This window comes from Periplaneta americana, chromosome 17, assembly GCF_040183065.1.
Source record: "Periplaneta americana isolate PAMFEO1 chromosome 17, P.americana_PAMFEO1_priV1, whole genome shotgun sequence".
NCBI classification, from domain to species: domain Eukaryota; kingdom Metazoa; phylum Arthropoda; class Insecta; order Blattodea; family Blattidae; genus Periplaneta; species Periplaneta americana.
In genome coordinates, this window is record NC_091133.1 from 121,306,109 (window position 1) to 121,327,404 (window position 21,296).

General features: G+C 36.3%; 1 protein-coding gene across 9 annotated transcripts in view; it reads right to left on the reverse strand.

The window, feature by feature from the left end:
• The window catches only part of hth (Meis homeobox homothorax), a 1,486,930-nt gene that overhangs the window by 624,729 nt on the left and 840,905 nt on the right, over window positions 1-21,296 (reverse strand). The window lies entirely within an intron of this gene.

Consider the following 21,296-nt stretch of genomic DNA (forward strand, 5'->3'; position numbering starts at 1 on the left):
GCCCTGCGACACAGAATAGCTCACAATAAAATTTAATATAAAAAATTATATAAACAGGTTTCAAACAAAATTAAGACAAGAAAAAAAATAGAACCAAATATAATTTAAATTGAATGTACACCATAAAGGTGCTGACGAAATATCGTTACAGAAAATTGTATTATGGTGGTGACGATGGCATCTTAAAGATCTCTCGTCAGCTTGTATTTTTCCCTCCACTTTACAAAGGCTTTCGGAATGGTGCCTTTCGCTCCGAAGAAGAGACCGGTAACTGTGATTTTTTCTATGTTGTATTTCGCCGATAGGTACTGAATCGTGGGCTCGTAGATTTTCTTTTTCTCTTCGTTCACTTCAGATGATTGAGTGACTGAGATTTCAAATCTGATATCATATTCCAAAAATGAAGTGTGGTACCATCCACCGACCTTTGAAAAATAAAACTAGAAGCGTAACTAGATCGAATTTTTTAAGAAACAATCGCTGTGCCGCCCCACTTTATAAGCCCGAAACATGGATAATAACACACAAAAAAAAAAATCAAAGTATAATATAGAGCGTAGAAATAAGATTTATAGGAAGTGTAAAGGAATGCACAAGACTGGTCATGATATAGAACAAAGATGTAAGGAGAGAATTAAACATCTATGCCATAAATGACAACATAAAAGTCTATCGTGACAATTTATTGGTTAAAAGACGTGACAAACACCAGATTGCCTAAAATAGTACACAACTACAGACCTTCGGGAACGAGAGATGTAGAGAGATCAAAGAAGAGATGACCAACAAAAAAGTCATAGATGTAGAAGTAGGAAAAGACAGTAAGCATAAACAGTAAAGTGGGCGAGAAAAAGAAATGAAGTACAGTTACATAGAAATATTTCGAGAAGACCATAAAAATAGCAACACAAACCTAATCTGGAAAAAGTCAATTCTGTCATAACATTTACTCCACGAAAATTAATTTTGTATAAGTTTTGTAAAGATTATTATTATTATTATTATTATTATTATTATTATTATTATTATTATTATTATTACTATTATTATTATTACTATTATCATTATTATTATTATTATTATTATTATTATTATTATTATTATTATTATTATTATTATCGGTATTACCTTCCAAAGATACAAAATTCATCTATGGTTGCTAAGTCAAAACTTCATGTTCTTTTGTTTTACAAATTGTCAAAGCCTGCTAATATCTAAACATTAAGTTATTTTGTTAGTTGCTTTTACACAAAGATTTCTTATGGCAATATTAAGACCCAATTTCCTATACCTAGCAATACACACATGATTTACACATAAATTCATAAATTTTTACATATCATGAAAAGAGGGGAAGAAGTAGTTTGAGTGTATGTGTGACAGACAGGTATAGTGAAAACGTTTTCTGCGGCCATACACAGTATAGCCAACAGTATGAACCGTAAATAGTGTCACTCATTTCAGGAGGTTGTTCTTTTGAGATATTTCTAATAGAAACTTTTAATACAATTTTGCTCCTTTTTGCTTCCTTTTCGAGATAGAAATTGTTTTATATCAAGTATTTCATAGCGTGTTTGGAAAACCCATTGATTTCATTCCTAATATGCTCAGTCAATTTAAGAGAACAGTGTATTATGATATTAAATGAATGAAATAATTTTTAGTTTTGTCCTTTAAATGTGCAGAAATTTGACCCGAACAAATGTAATTTTTCGTTCAGCAAAGGGATTTTATAATGTTACAGGATAAAGGTCGGTAATATTGTGATATGAGTAATACTATGATAGTTTTTTTTTTTTGAGAATTTATTATAATTTTACTGAGCGAAAGGAAGATCGGTTTTTTGCGCCAACGTATTAAGGGAATGTTCGTGGACAAGTTTCTGCACAAAACGGGTCCTTCTCTCGCTCAGTAAAATTGTAATAAATTCTCAAAAAGAACTATCACAATATTACTCTATCACAATATCACCAACGTTTACCCTATTTGTTCGGATCAAATTTCTGCACATTTAAAGGAAAATATTAAAACTCCTTCAATCATTTACTATCATAATACACTGCTCTCTTAAATTGACTGAGCATATTGGGAATTAAATCGATTACCTTTTCAAAATACGCTATGAAATGTTTAATTTAAAACAATTTTTATTTCGAAAAGTGAGCAAAAACCAGCAAAATTGTATTTAACTTTCTAATTTGAAGTTTATAAAAAATAACCCCTTGAAATTAATGACATATCGGACATCGGGTAATATCGGACAGTGCGTTTCGTTCATCTACCACAGATGGTAGTACCTGAATGACGTGGTTACGTAACTGTATGCGACATCACAGAAACGTAACCATGTCATTCAAGTACTATCATCTGGTTGTAGATGAAAGAAACTCACGGTCCGATATTACCCGATGTCCGATACTACCCAACTCTCCCCTACTTATGGTTCATACTGTATATATAAGCCTACAATTTAAAGGCGAATCGTGGTAACGATTCATACTTCAATTTTACTATTTAGACACGCCGACATCAAATTGCTGTGACGTTATCCGTAACGCAACGAGAACGCCAAAATGGACTTCCCGGTGATGTCAAGAATTTACGAAGTACCTGCTCTCGCAGTTTATAAGCTAGAAATTTTCTGGTGGCCTGTAGAATGTTGTAATGTGTCACGATCAGAAAAAAAACTGTTTTCAATCCTTTTCCACAAAAGTCACATAAAATATTTGAATAATGGCACACATTCGAGGTGTTTAATTTAGATTTAAAAGTTCAGACACACGACAACATCAAAGTTTCAACATCGTTCTTTGGCAAGGGGGAATTCCTCAACGGTGTCACACCTCGAAGCCCTCAACAACAGACTTCCCTCGCTATTTTTAGTTTAACCCATGTTCACTTTAAAGCGATAGACACTTCCGTGTAAATAGTTTACGAAGGCTCGTCTAACTTTTTGGCCAAAAACATCGTTGCTCGACATCTGTAGTGAAAAAAAATACATTTTACAAGCGTGACGACGCGGGGAGACCTGCAATGAAAATCGTCACTCTGAAGAGGAACTGGGGGAGGGGGGAGAAGAGTGTTTGTGCGACGAAATTCGACAAGATTTACCCAAACAGAATAGCACCAATCAACATGTACTTTTTTTTTCCTACTGTTCTTTTCCCCTCGTTTCCGTGTTTCCCGGCCTTTAACAGATGGAAACCCTGCCGTTGCTCAGGTAGGCAACACACACGACACATATCGGCAATCAATAATGCAGTCCAAGGGCAATGCCTGCTACACAAACAGCATTAGGATAACAATTTCCCAACAATCCACTCGCTTGCCTTTCCTTCACTAGCGGTATCCCAGTAGTACATTATTCAAAAGGGAACGGGGCGAGATCGACGCAGCCTAGTAGCTAGAGGAGCCGCAAAGCACCAGATGATCGTTTTCAATTGTTCATACACGTGCATTAGCTTTCAGCCCTCCAGTCTTTAAAAATGGATTAATACTTTTATTAAAATCGCTTCTAAACTAGCTTTTATTTATTTAAAGTGGGAGAATATACAGTACAAGACAAAAATATAATTTTTTTCTTGTTGTTCAATAGACTTTCCACAGTAGTATGGCAAAAAATTCCTAAATTAAGACAAATCATCCCAAAGAGACTAAGTGCCAATCTTTCGAATTTCATTTTATACAATCTAAGAAGAATAAAATCTATAAGATTTGCTGATGATACGGCGTTCTTAAGACAAGAAGAGACGATACTAAGAAGCATGCTACTGAAGCGAGAGAGAGAGAGAGAGAGAGAGAGAGAAAAAACTCATTCGGCCTTAATTAAGGATAACCACGAGGATCCGGAAATTAATAGCAAATAAATATAATCAATTAAATATGAATATTGTTATAAAAATAAAAAGTAAGAATTAAGCACCATTGATTATCAATTATAAAATAAAATCTTAGAAGATGACTATAAAATTATACTTATAAATAAAAGATTTTATTTAAAATTAGCATATCCTTAATTAAGGCCTTCTGAGTGGTATAAATGAAACTGTATAATCTGCAGGGAATCTTTAAGAATTTGCGAGATGATTTTTTTAATTTCAAAAGATGATATTGATAATTGTTTTAAAAAATTATATGTAAATTCTGGTAAAGAACTCCGAGCACCAAAAAATAAACCTGTCACTGACCAATTGAAGAGAGGGATGTTATACTTGGCACTAAGGTAGGGAATACAAGGTTCATAAATGGCCCTCTTTTCATGATCAACCTGATGAGCTTGGTTAGGATCTCTCTCAATGCGTATAGTTGGATCCATGATAATAGCCTTTTGTTGTTGCCTGTTTATTGCTATTATATCCGCTCTTCTGTGAGAGTCGTCTTCAGAAATGCAGTGAACTTCTTCATGAACTTCCCAACCCTTGTTCTGAAGAAGATAGACGATAGCTTCACGGACTCTATGATCCCTGTTGTTACGCAATAACTCTCCTTTCCGACAAAAGCCCAACACGTGGCCAAGATTAATTTTTTAATTAAAGAGTGTGATCACAAAACGCATTAAGTCCATTTTTATGAAAGGACTGGGCTAGTTTTTTATCCACCGATCTGCGGACTCAGCGAGTTTTGAGCTGACATCCACAATAACACAAAATTTTAGACAAGGACTGGCGTTGTTTTGGAAGAAAATAAGTTTAAAATATGACAGAAATCTCATTGTATAAATCGACAGAAATCTCATTGTATAAATCCACAGAAATCTCATTGTATAAATCCACAGAAATCTCATTGTATAAATCGACAGAAATCTCATTGTATAAATCGACAGAAATCTCATTGTATAAATCGACAGAAATCTCATTGTATAAATCGACAGAAATCTCATTGTATAAATCGACAGAAATGTCATTGTATAAATCGACAGAAATGTCATTGTATAAATCGACAGAAATCTCATTGTATAAATCGACAGAAATCTCATTGTATAAATCGACAGAAATCTCATTGTATAAATCGACAGAAATCTCATTGTATAAATCGACAGAAATCTCATTGTATAAATCGACAGAAATCTCATTGTATAAATCGACAGAAATCTCATTGTATAAATCGACAGAAATCTCATTGTATAAATCGACAGAAATCTCATTGTATAAATCGACAGAAATCTCATTGTATAAATCGACAGAAATCTCATTGTATAAATCGACAGAAATCTCATTGTATAAATCGACAGAAATCTCATTGTATAAATCGACAGAAATCTCATTGTATAAATCGACAGAAATCTCATTGTATAAATCGACAGAAATGTCATTGTATAAATCGACAGAAATCTCATTGTATAAATCGACAGAAATGTCATTGTATAAATCGACAGAAATCTCATTGTATAAATCATAAAAATAGCCAATGACTGACCGAGATTTGAGATCACACACTTCAACTGTGAGCAGTATGGGATGAAGATAAATGCAAATAAGATGAAGACCATGGTTATCGGAAGAAAAATAAAGAAAGTAAGACAGGATTTGTTAACACATTTATTATGTATAAAATAGAGAAATAACATTAAAAAGTATTAAAAACTGTAGAAGATATCAAGGAGCTCTTTTAAGATAATAAAGAATCAGCACTAAATTTTTCATAGAGATTACTATATTACTTTTTTATTATAAATATACTTAAAGATGATTAATTTAACATTTTGTAATATAGAGTCTCTGATCTCACCTTAAAGGGTTAGGTATAATTGTGTATTATCACTACATAATGTATTTCACATGTAACAAACTACAACCCTAATATACCGAAGGTAAAATAGGGTTTCAATATTTGGATAACAATAATAATAAAGGGTTAGGTATAGCTTACAGCAGTAAAATTTTGAAAATATATAACACTTTTTTTTTCCCTCCATTACTGTATCTTTTACAATAATGAAAATTGGTATGTGTAAAACACTGTCCTGCTACATGAAAAAAAAAAATAAGTTTAAAAAAAAATATTTATGTACTTTTTTTTTCAATTGTGGCAGTTTACAGTGCAGTGATGAAGCGTTTCCCTCATAACTCATTAACTTGTCAATTTGTTCATGTTCTCTCTCTTTTATTTTATTGCTGAAACTCATGTTTACAATATCATGCTCTTTCAACTACATTCCTTAATAAATATTTTTTTTTTATTTTGTATTAGAAGAAATTACTGATATTTGACCATTTTTAAAATGAATTTATGTTTTATCAGACAATCTATCAAAGATAGAGAAGTGATCTTGCATCATATTGTAGATATGACATGCATAAATACACACAAAAAATTTCATCATAGAATGTTGGATACTTTTTTAGTTATGTGGGAAACGCATCGTCACTGCACAGTGAATTGAATTTTGAAAAAAAAAAAAAAAAAAAAAAAAAAAAGTAAATATTTTTTTTTAATTGTAAAAATATTTTTTTATATAGTAGTAGGACACTTTTTTTTACACATACTAATTTTCACTATTGTACAAGATAAAGTAATGGAGGAAAAAATGTTGAATATTTCCAAAATTTTGCTGCTGTAAGCTGTACCTAACCCTTAAAGAAAGCAGAAACATTTCCCTTTTCAGAAGAACGAAATGATTACCAATTCCTTGTCATAAATATTATGTAGCAAAGAATTTATAGTAACAAAATGGACTCTTAGCCGTGGATCTTTAACACCGAGAGGTTTAAAGATGCCGCTGATATCTTCAAGTGCTCGACTTGCCCGCGTTAATAAAGAAAAAGAAAGCAAGTGCAACGGATTCCTTGCGGGTAACATACCTTATTCGATCTATCACGTATTTACTCACTTCAAGCGAGCATACATGTAGAAGGAATGTCAGTGACGTCACCAGTCACAGCTAATAACAATGGGCCGCGGAGTAACAACAATAGCCACTTGCTGCAGCCTTGTGCTTCGTCATGGCGGCAACATATTTCACCTGGATGACCAGAGCTTCACCCTCGGGATGTCTCGCCACGCAGGGTGCGTCCTAACATCGTGACTTTCTCAACTGCAGATTAATACTTTGTTACTAAGTGAAACGAACCAGGTACTGCTTGCATGCCGAACTTCGTAAACTCGCGACATGCATCTATATCAAATGTTGGCCATATGATTATAAAGATGTAGTCAATTGGTTTCCGTTATGATTGTTGTCATTTGGTTTTGTTCAAAATATCATTTGGTTTTAGTGAGATTCTCATTTAGTTTGCATATCATTTAGTTCCGGTGATGGTTGTCATATGATATTGGCGATAATTGTCGTTCGACTTTGGTGATGATTATCATTTGGTTTTGGTAATGATTGTCATTTTTTCGGCAATGATTGTCATTTGGTTTTGGTGATGATTGTCATTTTGTTTTGGCGATCATTGTCATTCGGTTTTGGTGATGATTGTCATTTTGTTTTGGCGATAATTGACATTTGGTTTTGGTGATGATTGTCATTTTGTTTTGGCGATGATTGTCTTTTGGTTTTGGTGATGATTGTCATTTGGTTTTGGCGATGATTGTCATTTTCTTTTGACGATGATTGTCATTTGGTTTTGGTGATTATTGTCATTTGGTTTCGGTAATGATTGTCATTTTGTTTTGGTAATGATTGTCATGTTGTTTTGGCGACAATTGTCATTTGGTTTTGGCGATGATTATCATTTGGCTTTGACGATGATTGTCATTTGGTTTTGGTGATGATTGTCATTTTGTTTTGACGATGATTGTCATTTTGTTATGACGATGATTGTCATTTTCTTTTGGCGATAATTGTCATTTGGTTTTGGTGATGATTGTCATTTTGTTTTTGTGATGATTTTCATTTGGTTCTGGCGATGATTGTCATTTTGTTTTGGCGATGATTGTCATTTTGTTTTGGCGATAATTGTCATTTGGTTTTGGTGATGCTTGTCATTTTGTTTTGGCGATGATTATCATTTGGTTTTGGTAATGATTGTCATTTGGTTTTGGTGATGATTGTCAATTGGTTTTGGCGATGATTCTCATTTCGTTTCGATCATAATTGTCATTTGGTTTTGACGAATGCTGTCATTTTGTTTTCCTGAGACTGCAATTAAGTTTTGTTGAGGTTGTCACTTGGTTTTTGTCAAGTTGTCATTCGATCATAAGGTTCTCATTTGGAATTGATAAGTTCGTCATTTCGTTTTGATGTGGTTGTCATTTGAATTTAGTAAGTTTATAATTTGGTTCTGATAAGGTCATCGTTTGGCTTGGTTTTTAAAGGCTATATGTAGCCATTTGGTTTTGGTGACTTCTTCCTTTATTATCGGCGATGGAATTTGATTTTGGTGGTTTCCACAGTCCGTAGAATATGGCGAATGCTCCAAAACTGTTACATTGTACTTGACAAGGGACTATTTGACCGCAACGATCGATATTCTGGTGCGTTATCGTGCAAATGAAATCAACTCTTTCCTATCCATCTTTTCGGACGTATCCTTCTCACTGCATCCCGAAAGCGACAAAGAATTTCGACGTAATTTTCTTTGGTTACGGTACTATCTGAAAAGAATCCTTAATGGGCGAGATCCCTAGTATCAAAACAAATCTCCAGCTTGAATTTCCATTCGCTCTTGTCTCGATAGAGTTTCTGTTTTTTAGGAAATGATTTCGATTTCCATTCGCATGACAGACAGACTGTGAATCTTACTATATGCTTTTTCAGGCACCCTTAATGTCTCTGAAGGTTTTTTTTTTTTTTTCAGCAAAACACAAAATTTGATATTCACTGGTTGTTCTGAACATGGCATTTTCAACTGCGACGTTTCATTAATGCATAGGAACAAACAAACGTCATTTAATGATAATGATTACCTGGGATGATGAAGCTCGCTGTAAAGTGGCTTTCAAATCTTGGCATTAAAATATCCCGCGCAGAATGTTTAGTTTGATGGAGATTACGAGATTCTGAGAATTTTTTGAACCTACCACGTAAAATCAATGCAGAATATTTTTCCCATAGACGGCATTCAAATCCACGGAAGTATTTGAAACTGACATAAAAGCTACATTCGTGATTGTCATGAAACTGAAAATTAAAAACTGAGTGTATACAAAAGTGGGCACAGTGCAAGCTGAAATTTGCCATTTATGTATAAAGTGGGAATGGCGCTGCAGAATTGACACTGGGACCCGGCCCCAGGTGGAAGAATTCCGGACAATGGGCTGGGTGGAGAGTGAGAAATTCGAGATCCTTTGAAGGAGAGCGGGAGCCGGCCAAGACAATGGAGGTCTCCATTAGGCATTGGGCGCGTTACAACATCCATGCCCGGAACATCGCTAATGTTCGAAAGTGGATCAGCTACTGCACAGGGCGGCGGATCTACGCCAGTTACACAATGGCTCGAGTTCGTCTCATGTATAGGCAAGCGACTCACAAAATTGTATCCATCAGCCTTGACCAAGACAATGACAAATTTGGATTTAGCATTATAGGATTCATAGAAGTGAGACCACTCTTGAAATTATTGACATGTACTTACTTACTGGCTTTTAAGGAACCCGGAGGTTCATTGCCGCCCTCACATAAGCCCGCCGTTGGTCCCTATCCTGTGCAAGATTAATCCAGTCTCTATCATCATATCCCACCTCCCTCAAATCCATTTTAATATTATCTTCCCATCTACGTCTTGGCCTCCACAAAGGTTTTTTTTCCCTCCGGCCTCCCAACTAACACTCTATAGGCCTATGCATTTCTGGATTCGCCCATACGTGCTACATGCCCTGCCCATCTCAAAGTTTGGATTTAATGTTACTAATTATGTCAGGTGAAGAATACAATGCGTGCAGTTCTGTGTTGTGTAACTTTCTCCATTCTCCTGTAACTTCATCCCTCTTAACACCAAATATTTTCCTAAGCACCTTATTCTCAAACACCCTTAATCTCTGTTCCTCTCTAAACGTTAAAGTCCAAGTTTCACAACCATAAAGAACAACCGGTAATCTTATAACTGTTTTTTAATTCTAACTTTCAGATTTTTTGACAGAAGACTAGATGACAAAAGCTTCTCAACCGAATAATAACACGCATTTCCCACATTTATTCTGCGTTTAATTTCCTCCCGAGTGTCATTTATATTTGTTACTGTTGCTCCAAGATATTTGAATTTTTCCACCTCTTCGAAAGACAAATCTCCGATTTTTATAGTTCCATTTCATACAATATTCTGGTCACGAGACATAATCATATACTTAGTCTTTTCGAGATTTACTTCCAACGCTATCGCTTTACTTGCTTCAACTAGAATTTCCGCGTTGTCCCTAATCGTTTGTGGATTTTCTCCTAGCATATTCACGTCATCCGCATAGACAAGAAGCTGACGTAACCCGTTCAATTCCAAACCCTGTCTATTTATTTATTTATATTATTATTATTATTATTATTATTATTATTATTATTATTATTATTATCCGTTTAATGTATAACTTGTTGTTTGGTTATTTTTATATAGGCCTATATTGGATTTATAAAATAAAACCATCTCCCCTTCAGTGAAGTTTTATAGTTTATAGTCGCATTGAAAAGTATTTGAATAATGAAATGTTTTTGAAGTGCTAGTGAAATCAGGATAGTATCAGTGAAATGTGTCGTAGTTCCAATGCAGTGAGTGAGTTGTCAGCGAAATGAGTGTAGTGCCACAGTATAGAGAACATACAGAAAAGACACCTATGCCATTCCGTGGGAACAAATTCTGAGTGCGCATGTCACGAAACCTGGTGGATTATCTGGAACCTCCACCAGATGGATCTCCATCTACGACAGGCTGGCATAATTTAATATTAACTGAAAACATTCATTACTCATCTTTTAATAATTTTAAAGACATGAGGCAAAGGAATGGCAATATAACCATAATAATAATTACTTCCGTATGCAATCATCATGAAAATATTCACTAATTGACGCTAACGTTCAAGTCACTGTTTGAGGCTTATGTTGGTAGAATTGACCCAAGTACAACATAATACATCATGGCGTCCATTGCGGTGAAGTGCGAACATGAACGTCAACAATGGATATAAGTATTTTAACTTCCTAGCGACATAATATTAATGATAGATAATATACATACAAGATTATTCGTATTACTGACCAATAAAATAAATAATATTTTGATAGTGGTTTGATACTAGCAACATAGTTGGATTCATTGAGAACTAGACCTTACTATGCTTGAATTTAGTACCAACAATAAGAAAGGTGCCGACAAGGATTTTTCCTACCGATTCCTCTTATACTGTGGTAGTGCTGAAAGGTAGCCTACTTGTGCATATATGAACATATCATACTCGTGGGTTTTAGTTCGAACTTAGGGTTAAGATACTCTCGTAAGTTCAAAATCCTGATAGGGAACGCTCTCAATCATGAAAGTAAATTATTGCTATTAATTTGTTATTACAGAGACGTCGTTCTGCCAGAATAAAAGTTCATTAACGAGTTTGCGAAAGCTAAATTTTGAGACACATTTCTGGCGAATATTTTATTTTTAATTGGTTATTTTACGATGCTTTTTTCAACTGCTATAGTTATATAGCCTATGAGATGAAGGTGATATGAGTCCAGGGTAAGGCTCCGAAAGTTACCCAGCATTTTTTCTTAATGGGATGATAGAAAACCTGGGAAAAACCTCAAACATATAACTTGTCCCTACCAGGATTTGAACCTGGACGTTCGTTTCACGGTCAAGCATGCTAACCTTTATTCCAGAGTGGAATATTTTTCACCAACTGCTGTTTCCATTCTGAGATGAATCATTCTCGACAAAATACCCATCCTCAGAAGTTTATATATAAGGCAATCGTGAAAAACTAAAGGTTTCTTACGGAAATATTTAACGCCCGTAACTTCTTAACCACAATCTCACGGTTAAAGGGAACAAAACACATACGAATGAAAGGATTCTTTCTTTCCATGCTGAGTGATGGCGCATCGCACGTTACCAACGTAACAATTATACTAAAGAGGGTTCTCTGTCTTCCTTGCAGTGTGATATAACAATACCTTCTAGCCCCAAGTTCCATGGGAACCAATTACAGGGTACCGTGTGGGGGCGTGATGGATTGCCCAATCAGAGGGTTTGTTACAAGACCACGTGACCCTTCAGGCTCTCAATTTTTAGAGGTCACAGGCACCGTCCAAGAAACAAAAGGATCGGCACCCTTAATGAGGTCTTATATTTGAAAAATGCCTTCCTCATAATGGAGTTAATTCTTCGATAGATTCTTTGTCAGTCGTGTTAAATAGGTCTGGAATATTGTTATACTTTATTGTCAGCATTAGAAATTTCCAGAATCAGTTAACGCTCGTGGTATGAGGGATTTAAACTTATTTCCTGGCGACTAAAATGGACATTAAAATGCTAAAAAGTCAGAAGATCTCAATAGAAGAACATTTGGTCAGTTTAAATATTGAATAAAACATAGGAAGAAAATAATAATAACAATAATGAAAATGAAGAACTTCATGGTAAGAAATATGGACTGTTCCGCCTAAAGAAACAAATGATTTATTGAGTAATCGATGTTTCTGGATTTTAACATATTGCAAAATTTATTTGTGTTTTCTATTTTACCATACGACACTTTCAGAAGGAAATATTGATTAAATCTGTTCTTTTAATTTATCGATTTACGTGGTTACAATCTAGGCCTACCTAAGGACAAAACTTACCTGTTCTCAAAGACTATAACTTCAGGAACAGTCGTAAAGATCGCAGCACCTGATCGGATACTGTATGGAAACTTTAGGATGCTTTCAACTTTACCCCCTATATTATCAATTTTAATTTTGGTGGATTTTGGCTTACGAATGTGTCATATGCTCAAACCAATTATCTTTATTGTTTTTATTATTTTAAATTGACAATCTTATTAATTGGTGTTATGTAGGCTATATTTGACCACACTGGAAATATACCCGTACACTAATTTCTCTTAAAAATCTGATTTGAATATACATTTTTCAATTTGGTGTAGAATCTGAGCTTTTAAAGCATTACTGTGTTGTATTGTCATCGAGTTCTATATCACCATGGTTACGCTTATGTATTTAATTTGCCCCGTTCATGTGCCACACGAATAGTTTGAGATATATATATATATATATATATATATATATATTTATAATTTAATTCTTAAACCAATTTCATAGCTAGAAGGTAGGATACCTCATGATAATCTAAATAATTAAGGTTTCATATGTATGGTAAGGACCACAAATCAAGGTTTGTATGGGATCGTCGACACTTTAACCCTGACAACCGTAGGGATTTCCTCTGATTGAGGTTCTGGCTGATATGTACATCTACTATCAGGCAGTATATCTCACTTGACGATATGTGTCAGAGGAAAAACAATTGTCTGTATACATCTGAAGTCTGATTAGTGTAATATGTTACTAGTCGGCGATGTATACAATGGAGGGGGGAAAGGAACTGGCCACCCTATTGCATTATCTTCTGGCCTAGTTGCTTCATGAGTGATTCCTTATTGCTATCACTTATGAGGAGGTTTAGACCTGTCTTCGGACAGTTGACTAAACAACAAAAAAACAACCGTAAGGGTCACGAACCAACATCATTCATTCTGGTCATACGATGAAGATGGAAAAGGCAACAAACACACGGGCAGGGCATAGTTGTGTCCCACGGTCAGGTAAGATGCAGCAGATAAAAAAGGGTCCCTGTTTTGTGGGCATAGTTGCGCCCCGTTCCCATCAGGTAGAGAAAAGGGCATGGTATAGTTGCGCCCCGATGAAATAGGTAGAGAAAAAGACAATACGGAAACTCGAGCCTCGTAATCAACCAACCTTATTGATTTCTTATTCGATTTAATATTCATTATCGATACCGCTAAAATGAACAGCACGAAGTTCGCAGTATTTTATTAACTGTTTTTCTACTGTTTATGCAGTGATTATCGATAGCCTACCGTTAAAATGAACACCATGAAGTTGGTAGTACTTTATTAACTGACATATTCAAATGAGTGAGCCGTTGGAATAGGGGCCTTAGCAGTCTTGACATTTTATTAGTGATTTTCACACCGTCTGTGGCATATAGTGAGGTTAATTTAAAATGAATATTAAATTTAGTGAAAAGGGTGAAGAGTTAATAATTGATAATGGTTCTAAGTTTCAATTTTCGAAACCCTGTACCGTAGGGTTAAGATATCGATGTAGAAACAAAAAAATGCAGTTCATTTATTGTGTGTGATCAATAAAAAAAAGTGTTATTTTAAATAGCAAAATTGATCATGCGCTAGGCCTACTGATTTCAATGCAGCTACCATTGTAATATTTTTAAGTATTTTATTTTATGACAATCACTTTCGTGTGTACTATGTCCATCGGGGCGAAACTATGCCATGTCCATTCTTCTACCTGATTTATTCGGGGCGCAACTATGCCATGTCCATTCTGCTACCTGATTTATTCGGGGCGCAACTATGCCATGTCCATTTTGCTACCTGATTTATTCGGGGCGCAACTATGCCATGTCCATTCTGCTACCTGATTTATTCGGGGCGCAACTATGCCATGTCCATTCTGCTACCTGATTTATTCGAGGCGCAACTATACCATGTCCATTCTGCTACCTGATTTATTCGGGGCGCAACTATGCCATGTCCATTCTGCTACCTGATTTATTCGGGGCGCAACTATGCCATGTCCATTCTGCTACCTGATTTATTCGAGGCGCAACTATGCCATGTCCATTCTGCTACCTGATTTATTCGGGGCGCAACTATGCCATGTCCATTCTGCTACCTGATTTATTCGAGGCGCAACTATGCCATGTCCATTCTGCTACCTGATTTATTCGGGGCGCAACTATGCCATGTCCATTCTGCTACCTGATTTATTCGGGGCGCAACTATGCCATGTCCATTCTGCTACCTGATTTATTCGGGGCGCAACTATGCCATGTCCATTCTGCTACCTGATTTATTCGGGCGCAACTATGTCATGTCCATTCTGCTACCTGATTTATTCGGGGCGCAACTATGCCATGTCCATTCTGCTACCTGATTTATTCGGGGCGCAACTATGCCATGTCCATTCTGCTACCTGATTTATTCGGGGCGCAACTATGCCATGTCCATTCTGCTACCTGATTTATTCGGGCGCAACTATGTCATGTCCATTCTGCTACCTGATTTATTCGGGGCGCAACTATGCCATGTCCATTCTGCTACCTGATTTATTCGGGGCGCAACTATGCCATGTCCATTCTGCTACCTGATTTATTCGGGGCGCAACTATGCCATGTCCATTCTGCTACCTGATTTATTCGAGGCGCAACTATACCATGTCCATTCTGCTACCTGATTTATTCGGGGCGCAACTATGCCATGTCCATTCTGCTACCTGATTTATTCGGGGCGCAACTATGCCATGTCCATTCTGCTACCTGATTTATTCGAGGCGCAACTATGCCATGTCCATTCTGCTACCTGATTTATTCGGGGCGCAACTATGCCATGTCCATTCTGCTACCTGATTTATTCGGGGCGCAACTATGCCATGTCCATTCTGCTACCTGATTTATTCGGGGCGCAACTATGCCATGTCCATTCTGCTACCTGATTTATTCGGGCGCAACTATGTCATGTCCATTCTGCTACCTGATTTATTCGGGGCGCAACTATGCCATGTCCATTCTGCTACCTGATTTATTCGGGGCGCAACTATGCCATGTCCATTCTGCTACCTGATTTATTCGGGGCGCAACTATGCCATGTCCATTCTGCTACCTGATTTATTCGGGGCGCAACTATGTCATGTCCATTCTGCTACCTGATTTATTCGGGGCGCAACTATGTCATGTCCATTCTGCTACCTGATTTATTCGGGGCGCAACTATGTCATGTCCATTCTGCTACCTGATTTATTCGGGGCGCAACTATGCCATGTCCATTCTGCTACCTGATTTATTCGGGGCGCAACTATGTCATGTCCATTCTGCTACCTGATTTATTCGGGGCGCAACTATGCCATGTCCATTCTGCTACCTGATTTATTCGGGGCGCAACTATGCCATGTCCATTCTGCTACCTGATTTCTTCGGGGCGCAACTATGCCATGTCCATTCTGCTACCTGATTTATTCGAGGCGCAACTATGCCATGTCCATTCTGCTACCTGATTTATTCGGGGCGCAACTATGCCATGTCCATTCTGCTACCTGATTTATTCGGGGCGCAACTATGCCATGTCCATTCTGCTACCTGATTTATTCGGGGCGCAACTATGCCATGTCCATTCTGCTACCTGATTTATTCGGGGCGCAACTATGCCATGTCCATTCTGCTACCTGATTTATTCGGGGCGCAACTATGCCATGTCCATTCTGCTACCTGATTTATTCGGGGCGCAACTATGCCATGTCCATTCTGCTACCTGATTTATTCGGGGCGCAACTATGTCATGTCCATTCTGCTACCTGATTTATTCGGGGCGCAACTATGCCATGTCCATTCTGCTACCTGATTTATTCGGGGCGCAACTATGTCATGTCCATTCTGCTACCTGATTTATTCGGGGCGCAACTATGCCATGTCCATTCTGCTACCTGATTTATTCGGGGCGCAACTATGCCATGTCCATTCTGCTACCTGATTTATTCGGGGCGCAACTATGTCATGTCCATTCTGCTACCTGATTTATTCGGGGCGCAACTATGCCATGTCCATTCTGCTACCTGATTTATTCGGGGCGCAACTATGTCATGTCCATTCTGCTACCTGATTTATTCGGGGCGCAACTATGCCATGTCCATTCTGCTACCTGATTTATTCGGGGCGCAACTATGCCATGTCCATTCTGCTACCTGATTTATTCGGGGCGCAACTATGTCATGTCCATTCTGCTACCTGATTTATTCGGGGCGCAACTATGCCATGTCCATTCTGCTACCTGATTTATTCGGGGCGCAACTATGTCATGTCCATTCTGCTACCTGATTTATTCGGGGCGCAACTATGCCATGTCCATTCTGCTACCTGATTTATTCGGGGCGCAACTATGTCATGTCCATTCTGCTACCTGATTTATTCGGGGCGCAACTATGTCATGTCCATTCTGCTACCTGATTTATTCGGGGCGCAACTATGTCATGTCCATTCTGCTACCTGATTTATTCGGGGCGCAACTATGCCATGTCCATTCTGCTACCTGATTTATTCGGGGCGCAACTATGTCATGTCCATTCTGCTACCTGATTTCTTCGGGACGCAATTATGACATGCCTAGGCCTCCCAATTGACCGCGGGGCGCAACTATGCCATACCGAAACACACATCCAACTTCATTTTTCAGTCGGGAATCAAATCCGGGTCCCCCGAATTCAGCTAAAAAATGATACCACTCGAATCAAAACGAATGCCATTGTGTAAATATATAAGCCAATAATTCGTTATACACCGTTATTGTGTTCTATAAGAATGAAAATTGATTTACGTGACATTGAAATTTCATAGTCTCTTTTATAGCATTGCACTGGAAAACACGGATCCTCGCAACGGTCGTTCGGATCCTGAACACAAGGCGTCGTTACCATAACAACCGCTTGAACTGACTATCGACTACGCTATGGGCTGTATCTCTGTCTCTTTCGTTGGGAAGTAGATTCATTTCTTTGTAGTCAAGCAAGCTGTAAGCACTCCAGGTTCATCACGCTTCAGAAATAGCTAGTAAATGGACACGTAGCTGGGTTTATCATTTTCGATTTGAAATACACCTCATTAAGAACAAATCAATTTCAAAAGCATCCTCAAAGGGTTATTGTAACTTGGTATTGATTGTTTTACCAATATCCCTTTTCATTCAGTCGCGTGTTTTCGTGGAATTATAATATTCATGCACTCTTTTTCTCTCCCCCCCCCCCTCCTTCCACAAAACCGCCATCACTTTTCGCTATCTCTGTCCATCGCCATATTTTATCGCGCGATTTGTTAGATAGAGAAATCTACAGTTGTTCTTTGATGTTTAAGCCACGCAAGAACGCATGCGCCATCGCTCGTTGCCATGGTTACAAGGCGGGAATGCGGGTGGTTACCATAACGACCGCAAGAGCTGAAGATACATGCGCGCCCGTTTTCAGTTTATCAGACCTGCGTATTCTACATGGCAGCTCCACCATGCGCCAGGACGGCCAGTCTGTGTAGGAATGCGGCGAACAGGGAAGGGAAATTCGGGGGGAAGGAAGGGAAAAAATCCGGAATGTATAAAAATAATAAAAGTGCACGGCATTCAAAGGAAGAGAGATTTTTTAATTCATGAGAATAGTAGCCTATGCATGGTTAAGACGGCTTCATACAATTCATAAGCTTATCTAAGCTCCTCTAAATGATACCATATTCAGATAGTTGTAAGCTAGGCTTCGTTACACCAAAAGAGTAAAAATTATAATTTGATGAACTTCTAAAGACAGATACAATAACGTAAAGCGGACATATAATTCCAAAGCTTTTAAAAAATATATAAATACAAATAGAAGCCTTTTGACATACAAAATTATATACAGTAGAACTTGGTTATAGCGACCTCGTTTTGTGCGACACTTCGCCTATAATGTCAAATATTCTGTGGTCGCAACTAATTCCCCATAAGACATATACTTTTCTACCTTGCTCAATACGACAAACGCATATACGTCTTCCTCGCATATAACGTCATTTTCAACCTCAGTTTGGAATACAATTGAAGACATTATTACAAAAACAACCCTTGTCAAAAATTGCTGTTTTTTCAGGAAAACAATAAAAAATAAAAGAATAACACGTCAGCTATTTCCGTTCAACTGTTGTTTCATCCTCGTGTCTATTGCACTTGACAAGAGGCGTTTTTGGAGTCTATAAACATTTGAAATAGTAGCAAATGTGTCCTTAACTGAATTTCATTAAAAATGACTAGGGCTGTTTTTGTAATAAAGTCTTCAATTTTCTAAGGACCAAAGTATTTTAAGAAATATTTTGCTGAAATCTGACAAATCCTTTACTGTTCCCTTCTATCATAGACCTCTGGAATGCAGGCAGATTCCCCATCCCATTGTAACCTGCCCGAATTCATGCGGTATTAATGGTACCTGCAGTTTCGACAGGAAGTTTTCACTAAGTGCACGCATTTTAACGCAGTATGGCCACTAAAAGAAGTGAGTGACACTTTAGAAGCCATACATTTCTATGACGCTAGAGGAGGGAGTATGAAGCTAGGAGAAGGAGCAGTGGAATTGCAACTGAAATAATTAACATAGAATTTAATTTAGAAAGTGTATATTGGGCAAGTAGGAGACAACAGAGTAAAATGACTGATTACTTCACTCCTCAGTAAATAAGTTTGGTGAGTAATGAACAAACTGTTTTAATACAGGATACTGTATTTATAATTGTACATGTATTTTATTGTGTTCATGGTATGCTTAAAAGTGAATACATAAATCTAAAATAAGCCTAATTATGTTTATCATTTTTCATTTTCCACCTCACTAGACTGATAACATGAATCTCGGTTATTAGGACACTCGTTTATAACAACATAATTTTCAAGGTCCCTTGGATTTCGTTATAACCAAGTTCTACTGTATTTTAAACACAAACACTTCAAAACACCTAAAATGTATTTCGGTCACTATATTTTGCAGTTTGTTTGAAATGTTGTTCATATCGTACACAAAAAATTCACTTATACCAATATTCCACATTTAAACTATTACTACACTACCTTACTTTCTAAGAATACAATCATGCTTGATAGGAAGGATTTAACCACAAACGTACAGTAGACTGAATGTTATAGCAATAACTGTTATATATAGCTACATTTAAACATAACAAAAAAATGTAACATTATTCAAGCACGTAACACGCATACTCCTATGTTACATTGGATTTCTGTCGAGTTTACAGGTCTCATCTATGAAATGCTAATACAAAACTTATTTGATAGACGAAATAGAGTCAATAACACCATGGACTAGTGGGTTTGAGTCCCTGTTATACACAATAATATATAATTTAACGTCTACATCTATATTGGATTATAAACAGCGTAGAAATATCGATAGTTACCAGAAATAATATAAAAAAATACTAAAAATATGCCCCCTTGTCTTTCGTTTTATTTTTTGTACCCCTAGTGAAATGCCAACTACTTGGGCATAGGTGACATATCCCATAGTGTGGCTGGTTGCGAAAAGTACTTCATTACATACTGTATTATAAGCGTTTCACAAAAAAATTAAATTATCTATAATGTTATTTATGTTTACGTGTGCTATTTTTCTTTAAGTACCATTGAAAACTGACAAGAAAATAAAGATATTCACTATGGGTCTAAGAAAAAGCTAAAACTTGGGATGCATTGCACACAAAACTCATTTTCCCAATCTCACGAATTAAGACTTCTGACTTCTATTATAAATTGTACGGTATGGATAGGTACGTTTAATTAATGTTGCACAGATTTCAACGACATGGATATTGCAGTCCCTTCCGATATAATTTTGACAAGAACATGACTCTAAATTTAAATTTTAAAGCAATATGAGATAATATCAATTCTTTATAATGAAATATAGGCCTAAACTATACCTATTACGTTAGGACACTAGATAGTTTGAGCTTGCTTAGATCACTTGTAAATTAAAATATTTTAAAACCTTTGCATTTTAATAAAACTCAAGATAATTAAATAAAATTTTACTAAAATAAAAAAAATTTAAGATGCATTTCAAGCATATAATAAACTTTTTTCAGAGAATTATGCAAAAAATGCAAGGGCCTGAATTCTAATTTATTTTTTGTTTGCACATATTTAGGTGTCCTTTCCTCAGACACTGTTCGATTTACGGCTGTATTTTTTTTTTTGTGACAAATAATATTTCTGAAAATTCAAACCTAAAATATGATCAGACTCATACTAGTTCAAAGAAAAAATAATTATTAATATCTTGTTCAGGAATGGTTAACTTTTTGTCATAAAAATAGTAATTTTAAAATAAAAAATAAATCATGGACCTATTTATTTATAACTTTAGCTACAAATTGAAGAATTTATCCTTAAAAATAAGCAGAAGAAATTTCATTAAGGTATGTCAAATAGTTCCTGAGAAAAGTGCACTTAAATATATGTAAAACGAAATACTTTCTTTTATTAATGTTTCCGTAATGGCTAGAGTTACCCTAATTTTGTAAAACAATTCAAATAGATATCTTCAAACCATAAACTTCTTTAAGAAGTTTTCGATTTGTTTAAAGGATAAC